Here is a 13,000-nt window from a genome sequence, read left to right as displayed (position 1 = left end):
ACGATTTAAAATTCAAAAACTTGAGAAGCTTTAACGATTTTTAAAGTTTTTGGAATTTCAGAATGTTTAAGTTTTTTACTTTTAATGTTAAGACGTAAAATTTAAAGAGCCAAATCTCCAGTAGTTTTAAAACGATCTTTTACTAAATTTAATTTTTATTTTGATATGTAATTTTTTTTTGTTTAAGCTAGAATTTCGGATAAAAAAATATTGATTTTAATTCCTTCAATCGTAATAAGGAATTCATTTATTGGGTTTCGATGTTACTGTTACTTTTCATATAAAGTTTTACAAAAAATAAACTTAAACTATTTAATTATTTACGCTCAAATATCATTAAATGAAAAGTAAATTAAGAAGCTATAAAAGCTGCTTTAATTGATATAGAAGGAAAAATGAACCCATAGGAGACGCATTCTTAGATTTTTTTCTTAATACTTAATAATATATTATAAAAATTTTCTCAAAAACTCAACCTACTAATAAAAATCTATTCAACCAATCAAAAAAAACCGCGTCAAAAGTTTGAGGCCTGGATTCAAACTGTGTGGGTAAAATAAAAATAAATTTTTACGAACAAGAGATTTTCTGAGTAAACCCTAAGCTAATTTTTTAAGATCTACTTTTATTTGATTAATTATTCTATTATTAATTCAAATTTAAACTTACTTAATGAAATGAATTGAAGCATTTGGACAACTTTGTGTATTTCTGGAAAAAACGAGGAAATTAGTTGCTTGTGTGTTTTCTACACTAGTAAAAGGGAGTCTATACTTAATGCCATTGAAACAGTGGAAAAATAGTATCAACAAAAAAAAATTGATTAACAATAATAAATTAGATGATTTGCAACTCTTAACAGATGATTAGTTACCTAAAGAGAACAGTGTTAAAGATCTGCCAGTTATTTTGTATCCAGATATTTTTAACTGATGTTTAACATGTCTGATTTAGTTAGCAATGACATAAATGATTATCATGATTTAAAAGTTTTCAATTTTTATAAAAACTTTAAAAAATGAATAAGCCAAACATGTAACCAAGTTGCTGCAGCAATGATTACTACTGAAATTGTTACTGTAGGAATGGGTTTAACAAATCTTGCTTACACAGTAGGATCAAATGTCTTGTACAAATTGTTGTTAAATGACACCATCATGTTTATGGGGTGGACAACTCATTTAAGTTTTATTTAACTAATTGAAACAATGATAAATGTGATGCAACGTAAATTCACAAATTGTTACAATAATTCAACAACAACAATGTTGCACTCTTTTGTTGCAATCTTGCAATATTTCAATGCTACACTAAAAGAATTGTTTCATTTCTGGATGTTATATTTATTTTAAATCTACAAATGAAGTTCGATCTAAAAGAAAATAATCTTTTTGACTTTGAAAATTACCACATATATATAATAATTAATAGAAGGGGAGGAGAGAGCAGAGCCGTGGCTAGGCTACCTCACGCATTGGAGAGATAGCAGCAAGCTAAGAGGATTTTTTTGCAAATTCAAAGATTTTTTGTGTGTATAATACATTATGAAATTATAGCTATGGCGTAATGGAAATAACCAGTGAAATAGTTATGTAGGTGACAGAACAATAACCTGTTAAAAAAAGTCTTTTTTATTAAAATTAAAATTCTTGAAAAAAAAATTATTAAATGCATAACTAATTTGATCACTAACAAGTGATTATACTTACTTTAAGTAAATTTTTGATTTTTAAAAATCTTTTTACGCTTGTTATATTATCGAATATCTTTTTATTTTTTTTATTTTTTTGGAATTTTTAAAGGTTTGGAAAAAAAAAAAGTAAATTAAAAATGGCAAGTTAATAGTAATTAATAAGTCTATTCTTGTTATCTATTTATTTACATAAGAGTATAATACTGAAAATTTTAAATTTCAAAACAAAATGATTGATTGATATGATACACAATATTGGGGGTATGTATTAAAATGAGATTCAGAATTCTTATGAGGTTAACTTTTTTTGGTTACTATGGATACCTTACTTTGCATAACATAGCAACAACATATTTTCGGTAGTTGTTAGTAATTTAATTACTAACACTGACAGTAATTTAATTACTTTTAATTTTAATTACTAACACTTGTAGTAACTTAATTACTAACAAGTATTAGTAGTCCAGGCGGCATATATATTATAACATTTTACTTTTAAATACAAAATATTTGTTACAATAATTATTTAGATATGGTTTTGTTAAACTTAGACATTCATAATTTTCTCCAAAAAAACAATCTTAGTATTTCAAAACAAAATATTACTGAAGATATATTAAAATTTATTCAGCCAAAATTTGCTGATTTTAAAGACGTTGATTTTAGACATGCTGTTCAACGATTTGCTTACTTGTATAAAAAAAAGTGGAAATCTGCAAACTATACTGTGAAAAATTTTGAAAAGAAGTTTGTGAACTGGCTTAATGAATATTTAATTGTCAGAAAAAAAGACAATGAACCAACTGCAAGTAGACGTGGTCGAAAACCAGTTGCATTTGATAATAGTTCTAATAAAACTAAAAAACGGCGTGTATCTTGTTTAATTGAATCTCATTCATCCAATGAATTATTTTTTGCTGCTAATAAAAAATTTAGAGATGAATCTGTTGTTATTGCTGCCAAGAATGTTTTAAATATATCAAATACAGATAAAGCAACTAAATATTCAGCAGACGAAGCTCTGGCTTTAATAATTGATGCAAGTCTGACAAAAGCTTCCTATCAATTGATTAGAAGCGGAGCCTTGGAGAAAGAATATAACATCTACCCCGCTTACAATGATGTCAGAGATGCAAAATTGAAATGTTATCCTGCAAACATAACAGAGGAGGACTATTCAGCTTCAGTTCCTTTAAAAGATTTAATGACTCATACTTTGCAAAGAATCTGTGCAGTTCAGGAACCTGTGCTAAGGCACTTGATATTGAACGACAAAGCAATAAAAACAATGACACTAACGTGTAAGGCTGGTTTTGATGGTGCTACTGGCCAAAGCATTTATAAACAAGTTTTATCAGAACCCGACATTAACAGAGATTTAAAGCGTGAAGAATCATTATTTATTACTTGTCTTGTCCCATTGGATTTGAGTGGATTTAACAACAGCAACGAAAAGGTGCCTATTTGGAGAAATCAAAAGTCGTCCTCAACAGCCTATTGTAGACCCATAAGATTTGCATACAAAATGGAATCCAAGGAATCTGTGATTGAAGAAGATCAGTACATTAAAAGTGAGCTTGGGTATGATTTTATTAGAGGTTTGCGGATCTTCTATTGAAGTGAATTGTATTATTGAACTTACAATGATTGATGGGAAGGTTCAAACAATATTATCTGAAAAAAATAACTCATACCAATGCTGTTCAGTGTGTGGTGTCTCTCCAAAAATATGAATAGTCTTGATATCCTTAATATAGATTATACTAACAGAGAGTTCAAATATGGTCTTTCCAGTCTTCATGCATGGATTCGATTTTTTGAGATGTTATTGCACATTGCATATAAAAAAGAAACAAGAAAGTGGCAAGCAAGATCTAAAGAACACAAAGAAAAGGCATCTGTAGCTAAACAAAAGATTCAGACTGATTTTATGAACAAAATGGGACTTGTTGTTGATTTCCCTAAAAGTGGTGGTTCTGGAACAAGTAATGATGGCAATACCTCAAGGCGTGCTTTTGCAGCATATGAACAAACAGCTGAAATTCTGGGTATTGACCAAAACCTTATATTCAGATTTTACATTATCTTGGTAACGCTCTCTTCAGGATATGAAATAGACTGCTTAAAGTTCAAGGATTATTGTTTTGACACTTTTAGACTATATGTGTCCCTTTATCCATGGTATTACATGGCTCAATCAGTTCACAAAGTATTGATACATGGACATGACATAATTAAAAGCCTTACATTACCCATCGGACTTATGTCAGAGGAAGCTCAAGAGGCTAGAAATAAAGACTTTAAATCTTATCGCGAAAATTTCAGCCGATAAACATCCTGAAAAGCAACAAATACTGATCTTATCAATAGACTCCTAGTTTCCAGTGATCCTGTTATTTCATCATTGCGTAAATCAACATCACACCAAACAAATCATAAAGCATTTTCTTTCAGATGTTTTACAATTACTTAATCAATCTTCAAACGATATTATTGTTTTATAATTTTTTGATGTAATTTAAAATTGATAACGTTTTCTTGCACTATTTTTTGCTTTTATTATTCCTAAAACATTATTTACCTAAATACTCAATTTTTATTCAATATAGGTGGGTCAAAAATCCGATAAGATATTCAAATATCAATTTACCACTTTGTAACTAAGGAAAGTATCCGGTAACTAAGCAATATAAGTATCCATAACAACTAAATTTAAAAAATTATCACTTTTGTAAGAAGTGTGATCTCATATTGGTACTCATGCCAAATTTAGTGAATATAGCACTTATAAAATATCTGCAGATAACAAAAGTAGGTTGTTGCTAAGCAAAATAAAGGTATCCATAGCAACGAAATAAAAAAATATTACCTTCATAAAAAGCGCAGACATCATTTTAGTACTCATACTAATTTTAGTGAACATAGCTCTAATATTAAATTAGTTATGAATTTTGTCCAGTAAAAGTGCATTCTGGCCCACTGTGGGCTGCTAAAAAAAGCGCGCTACTACTGCTTATAAGTTTCATTAGTTTTGTACATATTATTAGAATTATTAGAATTCGAAGAAGAAATTCCGAATCATTCTGCAATCTTATTATTATGAATGAAGAGTTTAGTCTGTGGGCTATATGGAGTTCAGGGAGTTTAAACTATAGAATAAATACTCTGATTAGATAACTACCTATATGTTTCAGTAAAATAACTCAATTGGATTAATAGTGTCTTGGATCACGCCAATTACATGAAGTGAAATGAACAAAGTGTAAGAGATTAATATTACATGAGAGTAAGAGAGACGAAGCAAAACGCGCTTACATGTGCTCAAACCAGGGCCGACGACACCGGGGGGTTGGGACCCCCGGTGTCGCCGGCCTCCACTTCCTTTCTAAAGTCCTCTACTTTTTTTCTAAAGGATTTTATTGTAGAAAATTCTACATGTAGAAGACTTTTTTAAGAATAGTAAAAAAAGTACTTTTTTCCACCAAAAAACCTTTAATTTGTTAAATTGATTGTTTTGATTGGCTAGTTGCTTCATGGTCATGGTTCAATGAGTAAAGTTTTTTGGCAAGAGAATCAGATGTTTAAGTATTACATGCTTTGCAAATATTTAACAATGACATAAAATTATTCACAGCTTAGTGGTGGTAAAGAAAATGTTTTGTTATTATATGTAATAAAACATTTTTTTATTGCACATATTTAACAATGACTGACTAGCATAAGAATGTTGATAGTTTAGTGGTGTTCAAGAAAATCTATTATTATTAGTATAACTTTACTCATTTGATTTTATGTTTAGTTGTAATAATTAATCGTTTCATTACTGTCTGTGGTGTACTGTCATTTAAAATTTTTTAACTAAGATGTTTAACTACCTTTTAAGCATCTAACTAAGAAGTTCACACCTCTTTCCTTACTGATGTCACGAAAAGGGCCTAAAGCTTGCTTTGAATAAAGATGGATGTGCGGTAAATAACTTTATTCAATTTTTTAAGTTTTAGCAACGACTGGGGCTAATTTTGAGTAGAACTCCAAAGCCCAGTGATAGTTTTCAGTACTAAAATTGTCTATTTATTATGAGGCCTCTAAGAGCTTGACCTTGACTGCACACAAACTTTAAAGATTACTGAAAACTTTAAAATTACAAAACTGAAGAAATATTTTTCTCAGAACATCCCTCCAATAACGCTTTTCATCATTCAACTTCAGTTTAAATGAATATCAATTTTTTCATTTTATTGTGACTTTTCCAAAATAGGACTGGACTGCATCAGTGTGATATTTGCTTTGCTCATGCCTATGAATAGAATGTTGTCCATGTGACCATCAATATGTCGCCGAATCCAATTGCGAAGTTGTCATCTGAATCTAGTAAAAACAAGAAGAAGAAAAAATCTTTTTTCAGCAGGTGGTAAATAAAGAAATTTCTCTTTCAAAAATGCACCATTTTTTCAACTTAAAAAAAAAATAGTTCAGAGAGCAGTAACTTAAGTTTCGTCACTTGCTGTCTGCAAGATTTTTTTTTTGCTGATTGTGTTTTAAATTTCCACTCAGATATTATCTGTCCATTATTGCAAAAATAAAAATCCTAATTTATAATTTATAAATGTAAAAAAAAACTACTAATAAATACAATAAAACTAATACTTTAAAAAATACATATAAATTATTTCATAACATATTTATCAATAAATATGAATAATTTAAACAAGTAAGAATTTTGGTTGATATTATTTGTTCTCAAATAAAAAGATTTTTTCAAATTAAAATGCAGTAAAAAAGAAAACAAAGTATAAATTAACAGTTTTGTCTTAATTCTAAAATAAATAATATAATAATAATACAATAATAATCATTAATTCTAAAGTCCCTTTTATTACGCTTTTTTAAGTAGTTAAAAAAAAATATGAAAAAAGTTAAAACAGGTTCGAACTTTATCCGAACTCGTTCAAATGTATTTAATCAGTTTTCTGGTATTAATCGACCTCCGTTTACGTTATTAATGCAATCAACCCTTTGATTGCATTAATACATTTTCAAAATGGTTTTTTAAACATTTGTTAAGTGACTAAATTTTGTCTTCTCCATTTGTTTTTTTTTAAATCTATTGTTTTAAGATTTGCAATTGTTTGTAGTGAACTAACGCATCTTTTCCATATTATATCATTTCGATATATAAAATTTAAAAAACTAATTAATATAAATTGTTAAACAAAAACAAAAACAAAAAAAGGTTAAAAGAAGAATTAAAAAGTATTTTTATTAAAAATTTTTTATTAAAAGAAAGATCACAAATTGCTGAAAATATTTTGCTCCAGAGATAAGGAACAAAAAGCGTAAGAGAGGCAATGTGATTAATAAAAACACAAAAATTTGTTTTTAGGTTTCGAACAAAAAAATTTAGAAATACGCATTCTTTAATTTTTATGGTAAATTTAAATTTTAAATTATTTTTTGTCGGTAAAATAAGGGGCAGTAAAATGCGACAATTTATTTATTTTATTTTGAGTTAATTTTTTGTTCCTTAATATTACAAGCTCGTAATTTTATAATAAAGATTCGTTATCGGTATAACATGTGATTCCAAAAAATCTGGACAAATTAAATTCTAAAATATTTTTAGAAAGATGACTTATTTTTCAAGTTTTGAACGATGTTTCAAAAAGAGCATTGTTCATAGAGTAATATTACAAAAAATTACAAATTTTCCACTCCTTGTCTGCGAACTGTATCAACTCTTGTAAAACTCTCCTTACCAAGTCGATGTACGCGCTCAATGTCGACATGTTTGAAGCAGTAGTTGATACGATTCCTCAGTTGGATCAAATTTTTAGCTTCCGAACAATTAGCATATACTGCTCTCTTGATTTCATTCCAAAAATCTTCAATAGGTCGCAATTCTGGTACGTTTGCAATATTTTGACTTCTGGGCACACATTCGACATTTTTGGACCCCGAAAATTGCAACCCAAACCAATAATTTTTGTTCAAATTTTGATTTTCTTTTTAATTTAACATCATTTGGTGTCGTAGTAACATCTGATGAATAAAATCCACTGTTTCCTGAAATATTACAATTACTTAATCCAAAATATGATTCATCGTCAATGATCACCTGTTTTTTTAGAGCACTTTGGATGAACAAGAGATTGTTGTTCAGGAGTTCTTTTTGGAGCCTTAATTTTTTTATGATAGTGAATGATTGTCTTCTGCTTTATCGTTTTGCATATGTATGATTGATTGACATTGAATTTTTTAGCAAGAGAACGTTGACTGATTCCATGTTAATGGTCGATTTTTTTTCCCCAATTGTTTGATCTTCTTTTTTGTTATCTTAACTGCTTTCCTACCGCTTCCAACTTGTCGTTCGGGTAATATGTTGTTGTCTTTTCGTTTTAGAATATTGTAGAGCATAGATCTTGGAATACTTTCCACCATAAAATGTTTTACAATTGCGTTTTTGGAAAGTTCTGGGTTAATTTCAATAAACTCGTACACTCGCTTTCTTACGTCATCTTGTTTCAAAGTAACTTTTTTCATCATTTCAAATTTGTTGCTCAGTATAAAATCAATGAGTTTTGTAGAGAATTTAATTCGCTACAAAATGGCGTGCGAGCCAATCAAAATTGATAAATTTACGCGGAGAAAAAATGGCGGGAAGTTTGTCCAGATTTTTTGGAATCACATGTTATAATATATAAATAAAAACAAAATATTGCAAAGTGGTTTTACAAAAGTAATAAATTCACTCTAACACTGTAAAAAGAACGTGGAAAACTTGCATAAGACTTGCATGGTCTTCAATAACCGCCGTAAATATAGAAACATATTCATAAATTTATACATAAAATCATTACATTAAAATCGAATTCAAATGTCAGATAACAAATATGCAAATATATTTATCGTCTTTTTTTTTTTTTTAAATCTTTACACAAATATTACTAATGTAATGTTGATATATATTTTTATATTATAAAAAGTAAGAAATTATATATATATATTTTTATATACTGTTTTTAGGTGCCCCAAGAAGACCTAACAGTCTTGTCACAGAGCACCGCGGAAGTGCATTTAACCAGAAAGTTCACGCCTCCTTCATTACCGTGACGCGTAAATATATCCAAGGCTCGTTTCGAACCTCGATCTCTTGCTTATAATGCAAGCGCTCTATCCACTGCGCCACGGCTGCACAAAAGCTTGCAGAGAATAAATTTAGAAAAAATTTATAACTAAATTTTTTTACTTAAAAATACTCTTTTTAATAGTTTTTTAAAAACAATTTAAGTTTTTTAAATCAATATTGTTTAAATTAATTAGTAAAAACTTATTCTAGGTATGAGGTCCACGATCAGCCATTTTGAATTGTTCAAATTTATTTTTGCATGAAGGCTCTAACAGGATACTATTTGTACGCAATAAATATTTGTACTCTGGTTTTTATTTATAAAGACTACAGAAAATTGAAGGACTTTTTTGCGATTATACATATGAATTAGAACATTATATGCATTAAATTCAAACAATGTTAATAAAGACATTTGTTTTAAAAGAGGTTTTGAATTTAAATTAATCACACGTACAGCATGTATCTGTTTACGATTGAAAGGTTCTAGTTTAGCTGTATTGGTACCACCCCATGCTATATTACCGTAGTTTAGGTATCTTTGAACAAAGCTATAGTAGATTTGTTTGAATAGTTTTTTTAATAAGTAATGTGACTGGTATATAACTCCATTATGTGCCAGAAAAAATATGTGCGGATATTTTAACAGATATTTTTTTAAATATTGTATTTCGATATTATTATTATTAAATTTCATTTAAGTATGTTTATGAAGTTGTGTACGTAAGAAACACTCTGGGTTTTACACTCAGTTGCTCTGTGCGCAGCTTTTGTAAGGTCTTCGATTTTCTTGGTAGCTCTAGTACATTTATTTTTGAAGTCGTAGATGTATTTAGCTTATTTTAAAGCAATAAGTGTGAAAGTAGAAAAACAACTTAAAAAAGGTACTCATCAACTTTTATTTAGAACTAATTAGTTTTAAAAATAATTGTAAGAAAATAAAGTATTTCAAAGAAATTAATTTCTAAAATAAAAAAAAAATAAAAAATTAATTTTTTTAATTATTCATCTAACAAAATTTTAAACTTTTGTTTTGGCGGTTCACATAAGCTTGCGCACAGAGCAACAATCGAAACTATCTGATGTTGTTTAAATCACGTTTTCAAATCTTTAATATTTCTGCATAATTTTTTTTTTTTTCAATTTTTTGTTTAATAATTACCCAGTACTCTGCATTAATTTTCAATTCTGGACAGTTTGGAGGATTTGCTATTTTACACGTCACAACTTTCAAGTCATTTTGTTTATATCATCCCATAGCCAGTTTATAATGCAAAAATAATTTAAATTTCTTGAATGCTTTACCTCTATATTTGGTATTAAAATAGACACCACCAGGAGTTTGCTGATGATCGTACTTCATATAGATTTCATCATCTTCAATGATTCAGAGATTTCCAGAAATGTAATTGTCGTGTTACTTTCTTAAGCAGGTACTTACACTTTTTTTTGTAATTTCAGAACAGTTAGACAATTTTTGTGGTTTGAAAACTTGAAAAACATGTTTTTTTTTAACTTTTACATCAAAACTATGAGAAAGTACTTATCTTTTTGCGTGTTCATTTAGTGAGAGGATTGGGCTGTTCATAAAACTGTTAACCAATTTTTTAACCAGCTTTATATCTTGAAAAACTTCCTTACTTCCATTACTAGATTTGTGTTTGATCAATTTTGCTTGGGAAAAACAATAAATAATATGATTAACAGTGTAGGGATGTATTCGCAACTTTTTTGGTATTGAATTGTAGCTTTTATTCGCATTTTCCAAATATTTGTGCAAAATATTTTTTCTAACGTCTTCTTCTTTTGTCATTTTTAAAACTTATCTCAAGTTAAATTGGAAAACATTTCTTTTAAAACATTTTAAAACATTTCTCTGAAATCGTTACATGTTGCCTTCAAAATGCAAACATAATTAAAAGTATGTTAATATAGCCAATCAAAAAATGACACATTTACTCTTTCACATTTATTTCGGCACACGCTTTACATTGAACCTTAGCTTTTCTTAGACAATAGCCCAATATCTTTTGAAATTGGTGAATTGCAGTGTTTTTTAACGAAATCAACTTTATGTTCGGATTACCCGTATGAGATCTTAAAACAGGCAAAATGTGCTTCTTGAGGCATTCTTTGATATATATTTTGGTGTTAATTGTTACCGTAGTCACAAAACAAGATGTTCTCACACCATACTCACATATTGCTTGTCAAACCAAGAGTTTTTTTTAGCAAATTTTTGCATTCCAACGCATATATATTTGGAATTCAGTTTCTTGCGATTAATTACTATTTAATATTGGTGTCCTGGAAAAAATTGGAAATATGCAGCACAAGTTTCATCAATAATCAAACAACATTTATTAGCTCATAATTTTTTTATAGCGTAGCTTTGAGCGATGAGTTGCAAAATTTTTTTTGCTTCTATTAACGACGAGGAACCTTTTTCTATTTATAAGATTTATAGCAACAATTTCTCTTCACTCTTTGTATATTTTACAACATAATTTTATTCCAAAAATAAATAAGGCAACAAGAATAACAAAGACATCGTCAACATTAATCGATAATTTAGTAACAAACAATTTTCACAATTGCTGCGGTAGAATAGACATAATTAAAACCGACATAAGTAATCATTTTCCTATCTTTCTAACCCCTAAAAAAAATAACATTAAAAAATAACTCCCTTAAGAGCCATTTTCTGATAAAATCAAGCAAAAGTACTGTCGGCTCAAAAGTGATATCCTTTAATCGCGATCAATTTTATATACAGTAATGCTAATAGGGTAAAAAAGAAGCCTGTAAATTTTTTTTTTTTTTAATATTTCTAGTTCCTGAGTTATGGTCGGTCAAACTTTTGCCCTTTTAATACTTGGAAAGTCACTTTTGGGGTTTCATGATTTTTAAACTAAGATTAAAAGCAATGAGACCACTGCACCCTAAGTTTCTTTTCATATTATGGAAGGATAGGTAGAACTTCAAAAAAAAAATCAAAAAAGCTGAGGTCAACCTCAGCTTTTTTGATTCATTTTGAGTCATCAAAGTGTCAAAAAATGTTTTAATTAGCTTTCAAATATCAGCCATTATGGAAAATGAGAAAGGTCCCAAAATTGAAGATACAGATTTTATATTACTTCATATTACAATTTTTTTAAAGCGAAAAAAAAACTTAGGGGGTAATATTTCATTGTTAAAATAACTCCACCACTAAAAGTTAAATATTTTATATATTTAAAAAAAAACCCGAATGTAGCAGCAGAATTATTCAATATATTATTTTTTTTTTTTTTTTTATAGTTATTTTAGGTGCTCCCAGAAGTCCTTACGGTCTTATCACAGAGCACCGCGGGAGAGCATTTAACCAGAAGTTCACGCCTCCTTCCGTACCAATGTCGCTTGTTTGGCTAGAGCTGGCATCGAACCTCGGACCTCTGAGTTCTGTGCCAGAACTCTAACCACTGCGCCACGGCTGCTCAATTATAAGATGTCCTTATTTTATTATGTCATTGTTTGCGTCATAAATCAGTTTTACTTATTCTATATCTTTGATTTTAATGCATTGTTGGTTGAAATGCCTTTTAGGCTTTTTCAAATTGATCATCCATAAGCTTATAGTCTCCAGACTGTTCTAACGGTAAAGGTGGTAGAATTCCACAAATGATTTTACTGTCTTTGTACTTTATAACATCAGGAAAAGCTGGCCATTTAAAAAGTTTCTTGATTGCAGAAGCATACTTCATACAGCTCACATTGTAACCATCACTGAGAACCTAATATGAGTAATGATTTTTCTAATTTGAAAAATAGTTTTAAAAATCTGATTCTCATTTGACAAAAGTAAAACTTCGTTTAAATTTAGTGACACATTCAATATGATCAAATAATGTTTAAAAAAAAAATGTTTTTATTTAAATGAAAAACATTTATTTTAAACATTGAATAAAAATGAAGTACCTCATTTATAATCCAGGGTTACCTATTGCCCATATAAATAACAACAATCCAATCGTTTTCATGCCATGCACCAGATAAATCAATGGCAATGCTTATAAATTCCTTTTCAAATTCTTGATTTGCTAATTCTTCTTGATCTACAAATAGAAAAATATAAATATTTATATTTTTCTATTTGTAGATCAAGAATATTTATAAATATTTGTACAAACACTTGTACAAAT

Source organism: Hydra vulgaris, chromosome 01, assembly GCF_038396675.1.
Source record: "Hydra vulgaris chromosome 01, alternate assembly HydraT2T_AEP".
Lineage (NCBI taxonomy): Eukaryota > Metazoa > Cnidaria > Hydrozoa > Anthoathecata > Hydridae > Hydra > Hydra vulgaris.
The sequence above is the reverse complement of the archived record's forward strand: the minus strand, read 5'-3'. Positions refer to the sequence as shown.